Below are 22,587 nucleotides of genomic sequence, written 5' to 3'. Positions count from 1 at the left end.
GGCAGGCAGCAAGCCCTAAGCAGGAGCATCCCTGGAGGAGAAGGCACACACAGGTTCACTCTTGAACATAGCCATACAACATACACACATATACACAACATGGACTCTCTCTCTCTCTCTCTCTCTCTCTCTCTCTCTCTCTCTCCCTCTCTCTCCCCCCCACACACACGTTCCTACTGACAGAAACAACACAGGCACAAACAAAGGTACTGATACACCCACCCTCACACACATTTTCTGAGCACTAACTGGGGATGGCAGAGGGTCAGCTTCATGAAAAGGTTAGGGGGAAGGGAAGAGAAAAAGAAGTGAGGGGCTGAGGCAGGTGCAGGGAGGGGGCACTTACTTCACTCACAACCCCATAGGCACTAGCAGGACCCTCAGGATAGGTCAGTCTGGAAGATGGAGGAAAGATGGAGGCAATGGAGCAGAAGGGTGGGTGTGGAGTGGAAGGGGAGGAGAAGTGGGTGGGGGGGCATGAGTCCTCCAACTGCTCACCCCACTCACAGCCTCCTCCAGAGTCAAAGAAGACTTACACTTAATAGAGGGTCAGAGGGGGTGGCATTGTGACATCACTGCAAGGCGGGGCTAGTCTCCCAGAAGAGCAGGGGGAGGAGAAGAGGTCTCTAACATCAGGCCCAGAGCACTGGGGAGCCGCCCCCCCCCAGTCATTTCTCTCTGTCCCTATCACCCACACTGGCTACAGAAGGGGGTTGCAGCTGCATCCTTGACCTTGAAGTGATCCTGGAGCTTGCCAGGGTCCCAGGTTCCTGAGGGTAGGCTGCTGGGGCTGGGGGGGGCAGCAGCTGAGCTCAGCTTGGGGTTGTTGAGGGTGGGCCCCTTTACAGAAACTGGGAGGGGGAAGACAAAGAGAGGAAGGGGGAGGTGGAGGGAGGGCTGTCCTGGGCTCCACAAAAGGGAGGAGCACAGTAGCTGCAGCAGCATATGCAAACCACTAGCCCTTGAATGGGACTTGGATTCCTCACAACCTCCAGAGTAGAGGAAGAAAGGGCTGGTGTGGGGAAGGGGCGGGGCTCAGCCTCCTTTCTCTAGGCAGGAGAAGACAAAGGCAGGGAGGGACAGGGGTCACCAAGGGAGGCCACAGGTCTGCCCCTACTCTTTACCCTTATCACCTGGGGAACTGCTAACCAAAGTGTGAAACATAATGAACATCATGGAATACTACTACCAGGCTGTGAGAAATGATGTGTGTGATGAGTACAGAGAAGTACAGAAAGATCTTTGTGAACTGATGAAAAGTGAATTAAGCAGAGTAAAAAAAAAAAAAAACAAAACACTACATACAAACAGTAACTACAACAACTGACAGGAAAAGAATGAGACATAAAAAATTAACCAAAATGTTAATGATCAAGTGGGAATGAAAAGGAAACATGAGAAGACACCATCACCCTACCTCGGCCAGGACTTAAGGGGTCCACAGGTGTTATAAGTTGCACGCCTTTTCCACCTGTACCAATCAGCTGTGCTCACTTTTCTTTTCCTCCCTAAAAGAAAAAAATACTCTTTATCACATCACATGGCTCTTGAGGATGGGGAGATACATGGGATACCCTGGTGATATAAGAAACAGAAAACAATAAAAAAAGTTTAAAAAGAGGTCAAGTATCTCACAGGTAATAAGGGAGGTGGGGAAGGGAGGAAGAAAGGGCTTTGGGTTAGTGATTATCAGCAGCAAATCCAATCTATACTACATATCTGGGATTCTGAAAACAATTGTTCTTGTTTACTTCTGTCTGACTTTTCCTGACCCATTTGGGGTTTCTTGGCAAAGACACTGGAGTGGTTTGCCATTTCCTTCTGAAGCTCATTTGACAGGTGAGGAAGTGAGGCAAAGACAGTGAAGTGACTTGCTGAAGGTCACACAGCTGGTAAGTGTCACAGGCCAGGTTTCAACTCAAGGAGATGATTCTTCCTGACTTCAGGCCCATTGGGACACCTAGCTGCCTGGAAAACAATGGGAACTTGTTAAAATGTGGGAGGTTGATCAGTGGGAAAGATGAGTTATGCAATGTACAGACGCAAACAAATAAAATAACTTAGTAGTTAATAAATCCAAAGACAGCAATTGGGTGGGTGGGGGGAAGGGAGCACACACTAGTTGATGGGGAAAAAAAAAACAAATGGGATAAGGGAAAAGCAGTTTGCCAGAAATACAACAGGACATCAACACCTTTCAAATCAAACTACAAATGGATCCACGAATTAGGTGTAAGAGGGGAGGAGGCAGCAAATTAGAGGAACAAGGAGGAAATTACTTTTCACATCTATGGATAGGAGAAGAGGTTATGACAGAAGAAGCAACAGAGAATCCCAGAAAATTAAACAGATAATTCTGCTTCTAAAAGTTGAAATGTCATTGCACAAACACATCAAATGCAGTCAAAACAGGAACGGTAACATTCAATGAGGAAAACATCTTTGCAGCAAAGTTCTCTAAGGACTGTTGCATATGCAAGATTTAAAAGGCACTGATTCCAATTTCTAAGATTAAGAGCCATGCTCCAAAAGGTCAAAGGAACAGGAGGTTTTCAGAGGAAGAAATCCAAACTATCGGCAGCTTTATGACAAAATGTTCCAAATCCCTCATAATGAGAGGGGTGCACCTTAAAAAGTATCTCTTCTTTCTGTCTGCAAATCATAGAGATCTGCAGGTTCAGGGACAGTCCCTCTTTCTGTTCCCCAACAAGGTACATGGAAATGCCCCTTTCACCAGGTGCTGGGTGAAACCAGAACAAAAAATAAATATACCATTAAATTAAACAACAGCAAACAAAAGGGATGATATGGAAAAGGGGAGGGGAAGAGTCCTACACTGTCTCAGAGGTATCTGGCCACAGGGGGAGACCCAGGCTTGGACACCACAGGGCTTGCACCCCACTGGAGGGGAAGCCAGCAGAGAGCAGTGAAAACCTGCAGCTAGGGACCCACAGACCCCAGGTTGTACTGTTTAGTCAGGAACTGATTTTCAAAAGCCCCACTTTTTAATTCTGGTAGTCCACATTACTTGGCAGAAAAAAAAATTCTAGAATAAAGTAAGATCTTAGTCAAGTTCCCATGGGTAACCAAACTTCCTAAGATACTGAATTTACCTCACCTCCCGGCACACGCGCGCGCGCGCGCACACACACACACACACACACACACACACACACACACACACACACAAAGGGAGACCAGCTGGTTGTATATCTCTATATTATGGGCCCAAACCTGCAGGTATTTAACTAATTGGCAGAAATTGACCCAAGACAACCCTGTCACTATTAGCCAACTGGAAGTTCTTTTGATCTCAATAAAATAAATTACCTTAAGAAATGTTGTGATGAAGTTGGCAAGAAAATTAAATATCCCGAGTGGAATGCTTTTAATAAATGGCTACTCAAAACCACCAGAAAGAAGTCTCTTGTAACTTGGTTTCCTTGAAGGAAAGTTTAAATGCAATTAAAAACAAAGGGGAAAGGGGGAAGAGAAGATTTGTGCCCTCCAGAATGACAGTCAGAATAGTACTGCTCCATTAAAAGAGTAAATCAAGGATTTCCCTGCATGGAGGACCAAGTCACTTCTCCCACAAAAGATTTATCCAGCCATCCCTGGGAAAGATTCACCCTCCTCTCTCTGAGGAGGAGGAAGGCAAGCAGGAGACTCCTTCCTAGACTGTCTCCTCTCTGCCCAGTCCCCAGGCCAAGCCAAGGATGGGAGGAAGGAAGGAAGGTTGGGAAAATCCACCTGAGAAGGGCAGGGAGGGAGCGTCCTCAAAGGCTTCTCCCTGACGCTTCCAATGCACCCCATCCCACGGCCCTCCAAGCCCCAGAACTCCAGACAAAGACCTGGGCAGGCAGGACGCCCCAGGCAGAAGCAGCTCTGGAGGAGCAGGCACACGCAGGTACACACGTGTACACACACATACACACATGATCCTATCGTCCTACACACACAATGCACGCATAAACAAAGGTATTAATACTCCCACAACCCACCCAAGCCCATACACATGCCCCTAGGCCCTAAGACAAGACAATTTGGGTATGGGGGGGAAGTTGAGGCAAAGACTAAAGAGGAAATAGAAGAAAATATAGGGGAGGGATTTAGAGGGGCCGTGGCAGAAAAGGGGCTTACCTTATACACACCCACTTAGGAAAGCATAGCAACTTCTGGGTTCCCTGGGTGAGGGAGGGGTGTGGTGGCTGAAGAGTAGGGGAGGGGAGCAGGTTAGGGCTGGGCAGATCTCCAGCTGCTCATAGCCCTCCCTCCAGACTCAGAGGAAAAGGAAACTCACTCCTCCTCTTCTCTTCCACTTCTTCTTCCTCCTCCTCCTCCTCCTCCTTCACTTTATAATCCTTCCCATCCTCTTTCTCCTTCACATCCTCCTCCTTCTCCTCCTCCAGAGACAAAGAGGATTGACTTGGTCAAGGGTGGGAGGGGCAGGTACAGTGATGTCACAGTAGGGCAGGGCTAGTCTTCCCCCAGAACACAGGGAGGAGGGAGAAAAGAGGGGAGGAGGCTGTGTCACCACAGGCACAGAGGAGTGGGGAGGCCCCTCCCAGTCCTTTCTCTCAATTCCCATCACGGAGCCTGGGGAGGGAGGGGAGGGGAGGGGCCACAGTGCTTGGAGGAGGGCCCAGGGCTGAGCCAGGTCCCAGGTTCCTAAGGCAGTTGCTGGGGCTGGGAGGGATGGGGTGGGGCAGCTGAGCTCAGCTTGGGGTTGTGGGGGGGTGGGTCAGCCCCTTTAGGGAAAACTGAGAGGGGAGGGCAGGGATGGTGGGGGCGGGGTAGGGAATCCTGGGCGCCACATAAGGGAAAAGGACAGTAGCTGTAGCAGCAGCAGCAGACCACCAACCCCTCAAAGGAACTTGGATTCCTGACAACCGCTAGAGCAGAGGAGGAAAGGCATGGTCTGGGACAGATGTGGATCTCAACCTCCTTTCTCCAGGCAGGAGGAGACAAAATGAGGCCACGGGCTGGGAGAGCCACGGGGACACCCAGGCTTGCAAGCATGTCTGTCCCTGGCCCTGCCTGGGTTGGAGAAAACTAGCAGCAATCACTGTTGGGCTGCTCCCCCCTCCAATGAAGAAGGAGAGTTGAGGCAGAAGGCTGGGAATCCTCCCAAGATCCAGGATGCTCTCTGACCCAAGAGGAGCATGACCCAGGGGACCCAGAGTGCCTGAGGGGGGCCAGGCATCTAGCCAGGAGTCTCTGGAGGCTGAGAAGAATGTATCTTGATCAGAGAACTGCAGGATAGGGACTGGACACCTGAGGACTGTGGAGGACTCCCAGAGAAGGAAAATCTCTCCATGGAAACCTTGTCTGCCTGCTATTTGTACTCTCAAAAACTTGTCTAGAGTATGGAGACCTCAGGTGACTCAGCCCCCTCAACAAATACAAGCGGTAGGTGGTGGAGGGTCAGCCCAAAGGTGTCTCTCAGGTCACCCCTGCCCTGAGAAGTTGGGGAGACCAATGACCATGCCCTTCTACTTGGATGAGAGACAGCCAGCCATGTCAGAGGATCACCAAGCAGGTGAGGGCAAGGAAATGGGCCAACAACCAAGCCCAGAAGCCATTCACCAAGCAGGGTGTTAATGTAGCCCACTGACAAGGAGAAAACTTGGAGGAAATATGTGCAAGAAAATGGCTGGTCTGAGCCATGAAGGATATTTGTTAAGTAACTAGCCAATTTTAGGCAAGATGTTATCAGTGTCAAATCAAGGAAGCCCAAGCATAGTGTAAAAGAAAAATTAACCTTGGAGTACACAAAATTCAGACATTGAGGGAGACTCTAGATGTGGTCCTTGTAGCAGTAGTAGAGCTCGGACTCCAATCTGGCTCCTCTAACTCCATATCCCCTTATTCTTGCCATTGGACCATGGCCTCCATGCTGAACAAACTCTTTCCTTCAAGTCTCTTATGCGTGTTCTTTATCCATTCCCTTTTCACCCAGTCCTTACTTCAAGCCACTACATGGGTCTACAAGGTCATGGACTTAAATCTCCAGCTCAAAACACCCTCAGAGTCCAACTAGTCTAATCCCCTTCTGCTACAGAGGAAGATGAAGTCCAGGGAGGTCAAGGGACTTGCCCCAAATCTCACTTAGGATCTGAGAGATAGAGTTGGAAGGGACCTCAAAGGTCAACTAGTTGAACCTTCTCAATTTAAAGAGGAAAAAACTGAACCTCAGAATGCTGATGACAGTTGTCTGAGGTCACAAATGTAGTAAGTGTCCACAGCTAGTCAGGTAGGATGTGAACCCAGATTTTCCCAACTCAGAACACAGTGGTGTAGCCATTACATTCTGCTGCCTCTTATCCTCTTATCTCACTAGTGTACCCTCACCCCTCTAGATGTTCTAAGACTAGAAGGATGAGGGCTAAGTTTCTTTTTTCAATGCCAAAAGAAAAGTCATTTCCAAAAATTATCCCATTATACCTCATGAACATTCAACAGCCACTTATTGGTCTGACTTGAATCTTTTGCGGAACGCCTGTTTACATCCTACTGTCTCTCTAATGTGAGCAGTCCTTATCCCAGTTTGATCTGTTGCTGAAATGAGTTTTCAAGGATTTACACAACAGCTTAGGTTAGATGAAATATCAACAGATATGAAAAACATCACTTCAGCACCAAAGATGCTGGAGAGCTCTCCCAGATATCCTCTCAGTAAACCACCTAATTTGGCAATACTCACATATGCATCAGAGGGAGCCCATGGGGATAAGGTAGCACAGCTACGGGCAGCTAGGTGGCACGATGGAGAAAAGTATTCCTGGAGTCAGGAAGACTCACCTTCCTGAGTTCAAGTCTGGTTTCTGACACTTGTTAGTTGTGTGACCCTGGGCAAGTCACTTAACCCTCATTGCCTCAGTTCCTCATCTGTCAAATGAGCTAGAGAAGGACATGGCAAACCACTGCACTATCTGGGCCAAGAAAATCCCAAATGGGGTCAGAAAGAATCAGACACAACTGAGAAATGACCCAACCAAGCAAAACCATACTGTGCTTCTACAAAAACATTAAGTGTACCTTGGTCAGATGCACCCCGATCCACACTGGTCATTTGTCATCACCACAAACAACAATGTATACTATATAACTTATCACAAGAATAATACACTATGACCAGGTAGGATTTATACCAGCAATGCAGGGTTGGTTCAATATTAGGAAAACTATCAGCATAATTGAGCATATCAACACCAAAACCAACAGAAACCACATGATCATCTCAATAGATGGAAAAAAGCTTTGGCAAAATACAACACCCATTCCTATTAAAAACACTAGAAAGCATAGGTATAAATGGAGTCTTCCTTAAAATAATAAATAACATCTATCCAAAACCATCAGCAAGCATTATATGTAATGGGGACAAGCTAGAAGCATTTCCAATATGATCGGGGGTGAAACAAGGATGTCCATTATCACTACTGTTATTCAATAGTGTACTGGAAATGTTAGCTTTAGCAATACGAGAAGAAAAAAAATTGAAGGCATTAGAATAGGTAAAGAGGAAACAAAGCTATCACTCTTTGCAGATGACATGATGATATATTTAGAGAATCCTAGAGAATCAAGTAAAAGACTACTTGAAAGAATAAACAACTTTAGCAAAGTTGCAGGCTATAAAATCAACCCACATAAATCATCAGCATTACTATATATTACCAACAAAGCCCAACAGCAAGAGATACAAAGAGAAACTCCATTTAAACCTACTGTAGACATTATAAAATATTTAGGAGTCTACCTCCCGAAACAAACCCAGCAACTCTATGAACACAATTACAAAACACTTTTCACACAAATAAAATCAGATCTAAATAATTGGAAAAACATCAGCTGCTCATGGGTAGGCCGAGCTAATATAATAAAAATGACAATCCTACCTAAGCTAATTTACTTATTCAGTGCCACACCAATCAAACTACCAAAAAATTATTTTATAGAGTTAGGAAAAATAATAACAAGATTCATTTGGAAGAACAAAGGGTCCAGAATATCAAAGGAACTAATGAAAAGAAATGCAGGGAAGGTGGCCTAGCCATTCGAGATCTTAACTTGTATTACAAAGCAGCAATCATCAAAACTGCTTGGTACTGGCTAAGAAATAGAGTGGTGGATCAGTGGAATAGGTTAAATATGCAAGATAGTAGTCAATGACTATAGTAATCTATTATTTGATAAACCCAAAGACCCCAGATTCTGGGACAAGAACCCACTCTTTGAAAAAAAAATGCTGGAAAAACTGGAAAAGAGTATGGCAGAAACTAGGCATAGACCCAAATCTCACACCATATGTCAAAATGGGTTCATGATTTAGATATAAAAGCTGATACTATAAGCAAACTGGGATAACAAGGAATAGTTTACCTATCAGATCTATGGAGAACAGAAGAATGCATGACCAAACAGGAGACAGAGACCATAACAAAAAGCAAAATAGATAATTTTGATTATGTTAAATTGAAAATTTTTTACACAAACAAAGCCAATGCAACTAAGATTAGAAGGAGGTAAAGGAAGGTAGAAAATTGGGAAAGAATTTTTACAACCAGTCTCTCGATAAGGGCCTCATTTCTAACATATATAGAGAATTAGGACAAATTTAAAAGACTACAAGCCATTTCCCAGCTGATAAATGGGCAAAGGATATGAACAGACAGTTCTCAGATGAAGAAATTAAAGCCATCTATAGTCATACGAAAAAATGCTCTAAATCATTATTGATTAGAAAAATGCAAATCAAAACAACTCTGAGATACCACATCACACCTACCAGATTGGCCAACATGACAAAACAGGAAAATGATAAATGCTGGAGAAGATGTGGGAAAATTGGAACACTAATGCACATTGTTGGTGGAGTTGTGAAATGATCCAACCGTTTTGGAGAACAATTTGGAACTATGCCCAAAGGGCTATAAAAATTTGCAAACCCCAACAATAGCACTTCTGGGGCTATATCCCAAAGAGATCATACAAATGGGAAAAGGACCCACATGTACAAAAATATTCATAGCAGCTCTTTTTGTGGTGGCAAAGAATTGGAAATTGAGAGGATGCCCCTCCATTGGGGAATGGCTGAGCAAGTCGTGGTATATGAATGTAATGGAATACTATTGTGCTATAAAAAATAATGAACACGCTGACTTCAGAAAAACCTGGAAAGACTTGTATGGTCTGATGCTGAGTGAAGAGAGCAGAACCAAGAGAACTTTGTACACAATAACAGCCATGTTGTGCGATGACTAATACTGATAAACTTAACCCTTCTCAGCAATACAAGGATCTAAGACATCCCCAGAGGCCTGGGGATGGAAAATGCTATCCACATCCAAAGAAAGAACTATGGAAGCTGAATCGCTATCATTTTTTTTCCCTCTTCTGTTGAGTTTTGTTTCTTCTTTCTAATGGTTCCTCCTATTGGTTTTAACTTTAATTACAACTTCAGTAATGTGAAAATATGTTTAATAGGAATGTATATATATATATATATATGTATATATATATATGTATATATACACATACACACACACACACATATATGCATATATAGCCTATATCAGATTGTGTGTCGTCTTGGGGAGGGTGGTAGGGAGGAAGGGGGAGAAAAATTTTAAACTCAAAAGCATATGGAAGTGATTGTTGATAAATCAAAATAAATTAATAAAATTTAAAAAAAACTCAAGGAGAATAGAGTATGTAGGAGACATGTAAATACACTGTCAAATTCTACAAACAAGTGATGATGGATAAGTACTGAGAAACAGCCATTGGATTTGACAACTTTTTTAAAAAAATGTTTATTTTTTTTATTTTGTGAAATAAAACAAGCATTTCCATAAAAAAAATATGTATGCTGTATCATCATCATAGAAAAAAAGACAGATGCTTTACAAAATCTAGGTCCAGTGAGATCACTTCCCAGAAAACCTCATTCTTTCTAGAGCTGCTTTGCTTTGTTATCAGAAAAATGAAAGGCATGGCCCAAAATGCTATTTCACTTCTTTTTCCCAGTCTCAAAACCATTGACAGTAAATTGGTAAAGGGTTGGTGCACAATTCACCCAGGTAGTTTTAACTTTCAATTCCAAGTCCTGTGTGATAGCATGAATGTGTACCAGAATTTCTCTTCAACATGGGTTCCATCCATGCCTCTTCCTTCCCTACGAAACAGCATTTACTTTCCCCCAAAATGTGACAAAGCTACTCCTGGAGCCCCATGGCAATCATTTTACACTTCTCTAATTAACTCACTATCCCACTCACCACATTGGCTCCTCACAAAATTGTCATCCCTCCTCAAACCTCCAATGGCTCCTTCTCATACCCACCCACCCTCTCAGCTGAGAACCTTGCCTCATATCTTACTGAAAATATTGAGGTCATTCCCCTAGAGCTCCTTCTTCTCCCCTCCTCTTCCTCTCACATCACTGATGCCTTCTGCCCCTGTCTCCTCCCCCAGCCCTGTCTCACACATAGAGATGTGTTTACTCCTTACTGAGCCAAACCCCTCTTTACCTGCACAAGGGATCCCCTTCCAGGCCTTTCCTCCAGCAGACTGTGCCCTCCATCATCCCCATTGTCTCATTTCAGTATCTCCCTGTGTATGGCTGCTTAACCCTGCCCACAAACATGTCTATGTCTCCCACATCCGTAAAAGATTCTCTCTCTGGATTCATCCATCCCCTATCATTATCATCCGATATATAGCCTCCCTTCTGTGGCTAAACTCCTTGAAAAGAGCATTAACAATAGTCACCTCTATTTGCTTTCCTCTCTCTTCTTAACTCTCTACAGTTGACCTTCTGCCCTCATCAGTCAACTGAAACTTCTCTCACTAATGTTGCTAACCATCTCTCAGATGCCAAATCCAATGTACTTTTCTCAGTTCTCACCTTTCTTAATCATGTTGCAGGTCCCCAGGGGCCTTGAGGTAGCACCAGTGTCTCCCCTCTGGTTGGGGCAGGCTTTTTTCTCCATGTGCTTGCTCTCTGGCTCCATTCCTTTGAGTGGTATGAGAAATCCCTCTCACCTCTCTTGCTCCAATTCCCACCTGCCCCTGCCTCTCTCTGCCTGGCCCAGACTCCAGGCTTCCTTTCCCACCTCCCTGGGAAAGCTATCCATCCCAGGGCTCAGTCTCCCCTCATGCCTAGTATACTCTAGTATTTGCTGCACTTGGGGTACTCACTTTTTGGGCATTCCTGATCCTGGCACAGGCTTCCTCTTAGGTGCCTCCCTCTCCTTTCTCTTCTATTCCTGGGACAGAGATCCTTTGAGACAAAACTAATGATAGAACAACTCATATTTCTACACAACTCAGAGATGGATAAAGCACTTTCCTTACAAAAGCTCTGTTAGGTAGGAAATGCCAGCATCATTCCCCTTTTAGAGATGAGGAAACTGAGTCTGAAAGAGGTTAGTAGGCAAGAGGGGCAGGGGCCAGGATGAGACAGTGGCAAAGAAGTTATCAGTCAGTGATGCAGGAAAGAAGGGACCCCATCAGAGCTGAGCCTTCTGGCCCCCTGCCACTTCCTCTAAGAGACTTGACCAATAGACTGTTCATATGTCTATAGTGCCTGACTGTACACAGATTAGGGCAGCTAGGTGTCTCAGTGGATAGAGCTGTGGGCCCGGAGTTAGCAAGAGCTGACTTCAAATCTATCCTCAGAAACTTACTAGCTATGTCACCTAGGCAAGTCACATAATCCTGTTTGCCTCAGTTTCCTTATCTGTTAAATGATCTGGAGAAGGAAATGGCAAATCACTCTAGTAAGTAGACCCCAACAGGAGCACAAAGAGTATGATGTGAACGAAAAATGGCTGAACTACAAAAGTATACAGTGAGCCATGCAACAGAAGAAAAATATTTTTGAAAAATTCAGTAAAATGAATTAATACACTGAAAATATCTGGAAGTAATTTCATGCTGCCATCCCTGTGCACCTTTCACCTCTGGAAAGGAATAGTGAGACTTATCTTCTTCCACTTTTTAAGGGCCAGGCTACTTTAGTTTTGTATTACTCAAATAGGGTTGGTCTCCATCAATAGGATGTGCTTTTCTCTGAGGGCAGGGCCTGTTTCCTTTTTATCTGTGGATTCCTAGCACCCAGAGCAGAGTGTGGCACACAGTAGGCTTTTAATAATTTTTTTTTAGCCAAAGACAGGTTTATTAGAACATCCGGCAGACTCTTAAGGAGTCTGAACATTAGTAAGCTATTGGCTTATTGTCTAGATTATAAGAATCTAAGCAGGGGCTAGATTTTAGGAATCTAAGCATCTTAATGGAGACAAGATGGACCTTATATACAGAAAGACTATGGGAGGGATCTAGGAGTGGCCAAGTAGTCTATGGGGTAATAGAACTCCTGGGGTGGCCAAGGGAGAATGGAGCCTAGATAGGATTAAGGGTGGGATTATAGCCTCAGGGAACATCAGAGATCTGGCCATGTGGGAAAGTCCAGAGTTTTTCCTTTTTGGGGTCTAGATCCCATCCTCATCATTCCCCCCCTCAAACAAATGGGACCCAAATTCTTTTGGGGCAAGGGGTGAAGATCTCGGCTTCTGAAACTGCTTCCTGCTGGCAAGGGGCATAGACCTGTCCCTGCCTTGAGGGGGTCCCAAAGAGGAGGTTGACTGGAACCGAGCCCAGGCTGCATCCTGGGAACGATGGGGGGACATTGGCCGGTACCCGCTGTTTGCTACCAACTGTAGGTGAATGACCTCTAGTCTGGACAACACAAATCTGACAGAAAAGAGTGCAGGGCCCAGATCTAACACAGAGACTAGATTTAGGGCCCAACTTTGAGAGAAAAAACATCCTTAGTTCTGTTTGGATTTAGATCATTCAGATTTCCAACCATGCAGTATCAAATCCACCTCATAGCCAGATTCAGGAATAGCCAGGTAGGTAACATGCCCTTTCAAAGAACATAATGAGGAAACTGAGCCAGGAGGATCTCATCTTAGACTGAGGCTAAAATCGTCCTCTGAGCTCCCCCCCCCATGCTGACTCCCCACCAGGATCACATTCTCTCTAAGTAGCTCAGATGGTAGATTATTGATTATTGATGGATTATTACAATCCATCAGACAACTTAAAATAAATCCCACCAGCTTTTATTGCAAACAACAAGTTTCACTAATCACAGTTTAGGAAAAACTTTTCCAGGATTTACATCTCAAACTTAAATTTGTCCTGGTGTAAAAAGCCAATCATTAGAGATGTCTATACACTTGCAAATTCTCAGCAAGCCATACATAACCCAAACGAGCTTTTTGGCTAGTTGACATATTAAAACAACAAACAACAATAGCTAAATTATTTTAGAAGTAACCAAATTATGAAAAGCTGCAGTTTTGTTAAATGCACTTTCAAATTACTTTACACAGGGAATCAACATCTCATCATTAACAGTTAAAACTACAAATTTAAAAGAGCGTGCTTACCCAAGTTTGAAGGCTAGCTTCATTACCTTGAGCAGGCTATGCTGAACCTGGGTGATGCTTCCAGGCAAAGGTTGCCCTAGGGCCCAAGGCCATGGCCATGGGGGCCCACACTGTAGCTGCAGCCCCCCCCCCTCCTTCCTGTCCCAGGTGGGGAAGGGTGAAATCAAAGGTGAGGGGTTAAGGGTGAAACTCTCTTCTGCTCTGAGAGGGGTTAACAGATACCCTCTTGACTCAAGGGAAGGAAGTGACCAGGTTGTACAGGTGTTTCAAAACTCCTTAATGATCAGCCACAAAACCTCCAGAATCTGCCAAGATATTTTTAGCTGTTCTAACTTTCTCTGTAACCTCCACGAAGGAGGATTCAGAGGTACAGAGGGAAGGGAGTAAGTAAGCCTCAGGGACCCAAAAAGCCACTGCAGTTTTCCCCAATTCCCTAGCGCCTAGGGAATTAACAGAATTGAGCATACATTTCCTGATAGGGCATCTGTCCTTGTCCTCTATGCTGTGAAAGGTGTACCCCCAGGTCCATGGCCTTGAACCCACCCAGTGGACCGAGAGCCTGAGAGCATCAGGCCGAGTACAAGACAACCTCGTAACTATCTGCCAGAAAAGCACCTCCAAGCCTTGGTGCTTGGAGAGTCACACCAACTGCAGAGCAAGAAGGGAGAGGAGGGGGGTGGGGCTTACATACCTTCCAGTCTTGGCTGGAGAAGAACTTGGGGTTAGGCCGTTTCCCCGCACGGGGCCACCAAAATGATGCAGTTTGGGGGTTCAGGGACCCCAAAATCACAACACGGAGGTCCTGCCCAAAAGAATTCGACCCAAGCCTTCTTTCAGTCAAAGACAAGGTTTATTAGAACATCTGTCATATTGGGCAGACTCTTAAGGAGTCTGAACATTAGTAAGCTATTGGCTTATAAGAATCTAAGCTTAATAAAATCCTAAATTTATGAAATGAACAGAGTACTCAATTCCTTCAGGATCAATATGAATTCAGACTAAATCATCAACATTAAAATTATCTATGAACCCTCCATCATATCAAAAGTCATCTGATACAGGATAAGACTTCATAGCACTAGTGACACCACCGAGCTGATTTTACCCTCAAATGTGGTTAGGTGGATAAAATTTAAATGTGGTCCAACCAAAGGGGTTAAAAAAGTGTGAGGAAAAAAATACAAAAAACCCAAACAAACCCTGATCTTTATTTTCAAGGAAATTTATGAAAGAAACATCAAGTTTAAATAAGACTTCACCAGTGTGAAATCAGGAATTCAGGTAAATATTTGCTCAGTTGCCCAGGGCTTCTTGTTCAGTCATTCAGTGATGGCTGACTTTACGTGATGCTGTAGACTTTTATCCATGGGGTTTTCTTAGCAAAGATATTAGAGAGGTTTGCTGTTTCCTTCTCCTGTGTGTTCCCATTTTTCAGATGAGGAACTAAGGCAAATGAGGCTAGTGTGACTTGCCTAGGGTCACATACCTAGTAAGTACCTAGGCTCAGAACTGAACCCAGATCTTCCTGGCTCCAAGCCCAGTGTTCCATCCATTGCACCACCGAACTGGCCTGTCCAGGGCTAGTAAAAAAAGAAAAGAAAAGAAAAGAAAACCAGTAACCCTGTGACTATACAAAAGCAGAGAGTGAGGCTACAGCTGAAATTATCCTCAGTAGTACAGCTGCAATTCCAAACTGGCTTTTCTACTTCCAAACGTTTTTTCTTACTGAGAGAAGTGATTTTTTTCTCTATTATATTAATAACCAATTATTAAATTAGGATTGAGGCTTTTTCTCTCTATTTCCTCATTCAGGGACCAACCCCTGTAAGTCACTCAGGCTCTGAAGGACATTGCTGTTAAATGAGATTTTCAAATCCCCAGGCAACATGCTCCTTGATCCTGGGCAGGACCCCAACCAACTAGAAGATTTTACTTCTGTTTCCACTGTAAACAGAGCATCATCTAAGAGAATTCCAGCCCTAGTGCATGAAATCTATGCCCTTGCAGCCCCCATTGTGATTCAGGGTGACAGCTCAGGAAGGAGAAAACCAACCAGGGTGGTCTGGGTAGAGATGGATTCCTCTGTCCACATTGCTAGAGGTTGCTCAGTCTCATGATCAAGCCATGTTCTCAACAGGAGGAGCTGAAGACTTTTAGCCCATCTCCTCATGAATACACCCACCCCCTCATTAATTGTTCACCAATCAGGGCTGATTTTCACCTGTCAGGGGCAACTCCTTTTCCAAAGTATTTAAGTATTCAGTCCTCTCCACAGTTTGCCCTTTGGTTATGGAAAGAGACCACTGACCATGACTTTATTGATTATAAGCTAGCCTATTTAATAAATTGATTATTAGTAATCCAGAAACTGTGTCTCGCAGGCTTTTCATTCACTTCACTGCCCCTAAACCATGTTCTCCCTCCCTCTCCAACTGATACACTCTATTCTGAACAAAGCCAACTTTCTCCTTTCAGGCACTACCAACATTCTCAAATGTGTGGTGTTTGTCTGTGGCCTTAGTTCTCTCTCTTCCCAGTCATTCCTTTAAGGCCGTCACTGGGCCCACAGGATGATATGACTCTACATCTAGAGATGGGAGGAACCTCAGAGACCATCTAGTCCAATGCCCTCAACTTACTGAGGTGATTTGCCCAAGGGCATGCACAAGATTTTAGATAGCCTCAAGGGATATCAGAGGTTATCTATCCAACCTACTCAATTTATAGATGAGGAAACTGATGCCCAGAGAGAAGTGATTTGCTTAAAGACACATGTAGGAATATAGATTTGGTGCTGAAAGGGATCTCAGAGACGCTGTGTAATGAAACCTTTTCATTTTACAGATCTGGGAACTGAAGCTCAGAGGCCTTAAGTGACTTGCTTAGGGTTATTTCCACAGGTCATCAATAGAGAGGCAGAATTTGAACCCAGGCCTTTTTGACTCCAAATCCAAGTTCCTTCCATTCTAATACAAAATAGCCTCATTGCCAATCCCCACTTCCTCTTTCTGTGTCCAGGTAAGGAGTGTTGTTGTCCAACAGCAATGTCTAATTTGGTGACTCCAAGGTGAGGAAAAATGGAAAGGAGGAAAAAAGAGCAAGCCCATTTAGTTCTGGGAGGCAAGCTGAAACAAAACTTTCTAGGGAGTGCTGTTCCCTTAATCCTAACCCTTCCTCTGTCCCATCCTCTACCTTCAATTCCAGAAGTTATTAGCTAGAAGCCTGAGTAGAGGAAGCACCAAGCCAACCTCTCTCAACATTCCTCATCAAACAACTTTAAAATAATGCCTCACATCGAATTCTCAACTGGCAGAGGCAATGAAAGATCAGGTTGAGACATTCTTCCAAGCCCAAAAGAACTTAAGAGGCTGAAAGGCAAGATCTGTAACACAGGGGTGGAGGCTAGCCTGGGGCCCATGTGCAGGAAACACCAGTGGTGGGATGAGGTGGTGGACTGAAAAGGAATACCATGTAAATCAGTTAGTATTGATGACTTTGATTTAATTTCAGTTAGATTGTTGGTGTAAGCTCCCTTCTTTAAGAAAAGCTAGCCCTAACAGCTAAGACAAACTAACAAATATATTCTCTTCAGTCTAGGTTACCTACAGATTTAGTGAACAGATTGATAAGACTTCAACACTTAGTAGCAGATAATTTCATGTAAGACACATGTTATTGTAGGAACAAAATAATCAAAGTATTAGAAGACTCTTTTCATACAATAACAGCCAATTGTGCAATGAGTGATACTGATACACTTAAGCCTTCCCAGCAATACAAGGATCAAAGACATCTCCAAAGGCCTCGTGATAGAAAATGCCATCCACGTCCAAAGAAAGAACTATGGAGTTTGAGTGCAGATCGAAGTATACGATGTGCTATTTTTTTTTCTTCTGTTGAGTTTTGTTTCTTCTTTCTGATGGTTCTTCCTATTGGTTCTAATTCTTACTTACAACATCACTAATGTGAAAATATGTTTAATAGGAATGTATATGTATAGCCTATATCAGATTGTGCACCATCTTGGGGAGGGTGGTGGGGAGGGAGGGGGAGAAAAATTTTAAACTCAAAAGCATATGGAAGTCATTGTTGAGAAATCACAATACATTAAAAAAAAGAAGACTCTTTTCAAAGGCTAAGTTCCCCCTTCTGGCAGGTGAGAAAGGGAGGTTGACAAAAGATTCAGTTCTTTAGACTTAGGGGATAAGCTCCCTTATTTTTCTTCAGCTAGAGTTTACGTATGAGTTAAGTGGTGTCATGTTCTGAGGTTGGGTTTCCCTTTCTGGCAAGTGCAGGATTGGGTATGGGGGCCGGGGGTGAATGCTAACTACAAACCAGAAGTTCCTCTTTGCCAGTTTAGTTTGAAACTCTAGCCCCTTGGAAGGAAGCTTTCTGGTTTCAAACTGCTTCAGCTGTGGGGCAAAGACTTCTGGGGTAATCTCACTTTAACAGCTGAATGTTGCCAACGTAGGAACTTGGCTTCAGAAAGCCTGGGAGAAGCAAACCACTGAGATGACCTGCCTTGTTCAACTGAATTATGCTCAAAACAAGTTTCCTAAGATGACTGTAATTTTTTAGTTCTTCTTTTCTGTTACAAAAATAAACTTATGTCACTAATTATTGAGGAATTAGTTGACCTAAGAGGAACCTGTCAATCATTACTATGAAATCATTATTCATTTACTTGGAATATTTGTACCTTGGAATGATTTTCTCTTTTCATTATATTTTATTATTACTATGTTATAATTATGTTGTTAATTTTAATAGTCAGAAGCAGCAGCAGCTTTGGGAGCTCTCAAGCCAGGGACAATAAGGGGACCTAGCAATTGGTTAGAAAGAGATGACAGAGACTCTTGGCTAGCTCAAGACACAAGCTGTTTGGACACTCCACTGCCTATACAGACTCCTGGGTCACAATTCAAGGGCAGCAATGAGCATATTCTGACAAGAGGGAGCAGAGACTCTGAGGAACAGTATCACTTGCAATCCCAATGGAAAAAGGGTACTGAGGGGTAAGGTCACTTCTGGTCAAAAAGGAGCAGTGAAGGGGCAGCTAGGTGGCCCAGTGGATAGAGCACTGGCCTTGGACTCAGGAGGATCTGACTTCAAATCCAACCTCTGATACATAACACTCACTAGCTGTGTGACTCTAGGCAAGTCACTTAACCCCAATTGCCTCACCAAAAATATAAATAAAATACATTTTTAAAAAATGGAACAGTGACTCCGTATAGCAATATCAATTGCAGTCCTAAGGGATCAGGGGTTCTTCCTAGGGAAGAAGTACAGCATAGAGCGGGAAAGCAATGACCAAACCTCTACCCAAATCCTATCACTTTGGACCACAGAAAACTTCCAAACTCCCAAAATTATCTCTGAAAACATCAAAGTGAAAAGTGTGAAAAGGCCTTTGCTTCAGACAATATACTCCCTGCCAACCCCCCCCCCCCTCTCCACTTAGGCTTTAGCTGAAGTATAAAAGGCAATGGTAGAAATCATGATCTCAGACAAAAAAAAGCTAAAACAGACCTAATTCAAAGAGATAAGCAGGGAAAGTATATCTTGCTAAAAGGTACCATTATATAATATCAATACCTACCAAATATGCACCAAATGGCAGAGCATCCAGGTTCTTAAAATGAAAAGTTAAATGACTTATGGAAGGAAATAGTAAAACTATACAAAGGGTGACCTCAAGTTTTCCCTCTCAGAATTAGGGAAATCTATGTATAAAGTAAATTAAAAAGAAGTTTAGGAAAAGCACTTTAGCAAAGTTAGACGTGACAGAATTCTGGAGAAAACTGAATGGAAACAAACAGAAATATAACCTTTTCTCAGCTGTACATGGCACCTTCACAAAAAATGAACATATATCAGTGTATAAAAACCTCAGAAACAAATAGACAAATACAGAAATATTAAATGCAACTTTTACACACCACAACGCAATATAAATCACCAAGATGTGGAAGAACAGATTAAAAATTAATTGGAGGGGCAGCTAGGTGGCGCAGTGGATAGAGCACCAGCCTGAAGTCAGGAGTACCTGAGTTCAAATCTGGCCTCAGACCAAACACTTGACACTTACTAGCTGTGTGACCCTGGGCAAGTCACTTAACCCCAACTGCCTTTAAAAAAAAATTAATTGGAAACTAAATCATGAAATCCTAAAGAATGACTGGGTTGAAAAACAAATCACAGAATCAACCCATAACTTCATGGAACAGAATTACAACAATGAGGCAACATGCCACAATTTGTGGGATGCAGCCAAAGTAGTCCTTAGGGGAAATTTCTCTCTCTAAATGCTTCCATCAATAAAACAGAGAAGGGGCAGATCAAGGAATTGGGCATGAAATTTTAAAAAGTAGAAAAAGAACAAATAGAAAATATCCAATTAAACATCAAAATTGAAATCCCTAAATCAAAGATGAGATTAAGAAAATTTTTAAGAAATCAAACTAATAAATACAGGTAGGTGCTGGTTTTATGAAAATACTAATAAAATAGATAAAGCATTAGTTAGCTTGATTAACAAAAAGAAAGAAGAAAACCAAATTAATCATCTCAAAAATGAAAGGGCAAATGCATAATCAAAGAAGATGAAACTAAAGTCATGCTTAGGGGTTATTTTGCCCAGTCACATGCCAGGAAAACTGACAATCTACATGAAATGGATATACATTTTAAAATATAAACTGTCCATGTTAACGGAAGAGGAAATAGAATACTTAAATGACCCTTAAAAGAAGACATTGAACAAGGCATAAAAGACTCCCTAGGACCAGATGAATGGATCTGAAAGTGATTCTACCAAGCATTTAAAAAACATTTTATCCCAATTCTATATACACTATTTGAAACAACAAGTAAAGAAGGAGTCCTATCAAATTCCTCTTATGGCACAAATGTGGTGTGGATACCTAAATAAGGCTGTGGAAATATACACACACTAATACATTCTTGGTGGAGCTGTGAAATGACACATCCGTTTGGAAAGTAATTTGGGATTATGTGAAGAAAGTAACAAATATGTCCAGTCTTTTAAAAAAAAGGATTCCATTACATCCCAAGGAATCCATTAATAAGAAAAACTTCCCCATATACTCCAAAATACTTATAACAGGGCTTTTTGTGACAGCTATGAATTGGAAGCAGAGTAGATGTTCATCAACTGGGCAATGGCTAAACAAGGCATGGAACACGAATGTCATGGAATACTGCTACCATGCAGTAAGAAATGATGTATGTGATGAGTACAGAGAAGTACGGAAAGATCTTTGTGAGTTGATTCAAAGTGAATTAAGCAGAGCCAAGAAAACAGAATATATATGTACATATATGTGTGTGTATGCACATATACGTGTGCGTACATATATATGCACATAAATTTATTCATACATACACACACACAGTAACTACAATAATTGAGATGGAAATAATGACACACAAAAAATTAAAAGTACCTGTAACAAAATGTTAAAGATCAAGTGGGACTGAAAAGGAAACATGAGAAGACACAATCACCCTACCCTCTTCAGGACGTGAGAGGTCCACAGGTGTTACACATTGCACACCTTTTCCACAGGCATCAATCAGTAGTGCTCAATTTTTTTCCCTCCCTAAAACAAAAATACAATTTGTTACATGGCATGGCTCTCCAGGATGGGGAGACGGAGGGATACATGGGATACCTTGGTGATGTGAAACACAGAAAACATCACTAAAAAATTTTAAGAAGGCTAAGCATCTCTAGGGTAATACTGGAGGGCAGGAGGAGGAAAGAAAGGGGTTTGGGTTAATGACAATCAGTAGCAGATGTTAAACTATACTACAAATCAATGATTATGAAAACAATTGTTCTAACTGATTCTAACTTCCAACATTAAGAGCCATTCTCCAATAGGGCAAAGGAAAAGGGCCTTTTCCAAGGAAGAAATCCAAGCTACCAATAGCCCTATGACAAAATGCTCCAAATCCCCCATAACGAGAGAAGTGCACATTAAAACAACTCTTTTCTTTCAGTCTGTAAATCATAGAGATCCGCAGGTTCAGGGACAGTCCCCTCTTTCTGTTCCACGATGAGGTACATGGAAAGGCCCCTTTCACCAGGTGCTGGTTGAAACCAGAACAAAAACAAATACACAATTAAATCTAATGACACCAGAGGGAGAAGGGGAGGGGAAGAGTTTCTAGACTGTCTCCCCTCTCCCCAGCCCTGAGGCCAGGCCAAGGATGAGAGGAAGGGAGGAAGAAAGGATGGAAAGGTCCACCTGGGGAGGGGATGGAGGGAGTGTCCTCAAAGGCTTCTCCCTGCTGGCCTCCACCCCACCGCCCCCCAAGCCCCAGACTTCCAGACCAAGGTCTGGGCAGGCAGGAAGCCCCAGGCAGGAACAGCCCTGGGGGAGCAGGTACACACGAGTACACACACACACATAAGTACATACTGACATACACACACAACACTCCCACAAACAAGGGTATTAATACTCCCATGACCGCCCCCCCACCCATGCACACACAGATGCCCCTCGGCACTAAGACAAGCCAATTGGTGGTGGGGGGAGTTCAGGAGAAGACAGAAGAGAGGGCAGAAGAGAATATAAGGGGGGAATGCAGAGGGGCAGGAGGGGCCTTGGCAGGAGGGGGAGGGGACGCCTACCTCACACACAGCCACGCAGGAAAGTGCAGGAATTTCTGGGATCTCTCAGGTGACGTGGCGGTGGGGGGTGAGGAGGAAGGAGGTGTGGTGGGAGCAGAGAAGGGCAGGGGGTTGGGGGCGGGCAGATCTCCCGCTGGCCCCCCCGAGATTCAGGGGAAAAGGGAACTCCCTCCTCCTCCTCCTCCTCCATCTCCTCTTCCAGAGACAAAAAGCACTGACCTTGGCCAAGGGTAGGGGGGCGGGTACAGTGACGTCACAGTAGCGCAGTGGAGTAGCCACTCAGAGCAGAGGGAGGAGGGAGGGAAAGAGGGCGGGGCTCTCTGATGTCACGCCCAGAGGAGTGAAGAGCACCCCCCCCAGTCCTTTCTCTCAACTCCCATCACCCAGCCTGGGGAGGGGAGGGGGCCACAGTGCTTGGAGGAGGGCCCAGGACTGAACCAGGTCCCACTTTCCTGGGGG

The 22,587-nt window shown here is 43.7% G+C and overlaps 1 long non-coding RNA gene across 1 annotated transcript; it reads right to left on the bottom strand.

Annotated features, from left to right (window-relative positions):
* Positions 1 to 14,278: 14,278 nt before the first annotated feature.
* LOC110204185 (uncharacterized) lies at positions 14,279 to 22,298 on the bottom strand. Its single transcript, XR_002323232.2, has 3 exons — positions 22,129 to 22,298; positions 20,999 to 21,088; positions 14,279 to 15,043 (listed from the first exon to the last, which is right to left on the bottom strand). It is a non-coding gene; the product is annotated as an uncharacterized LOC110204185 (long non-coding RNA).
* Between the last annotated feature and the right edge of the window lie 289 nt (positions 22,299 to 22,587).

Source organism: Phascolarctos cinereus, unplaced genomic scaffold, assembly GCF_003287225.1.
Source record: "Phascolarctos cinereus isolate Bilbo 61053 unplaced genomic scaffold, phaCin_HiC Scaffold_132;HRSCAF=695, whole genome shotgun sequence".
Taxonomy (NCBI): Eukaryota; Metazoa; Chordata; class Mammalia; order Diprotodontia; family Phascolarctidae; genus Phascolarctos; species Phascolarctos cinereus.
Note: the sequence above shows the minus strand (reverse complement) of the source record. Positions and strands in the feature narration are given on the sequence as shown.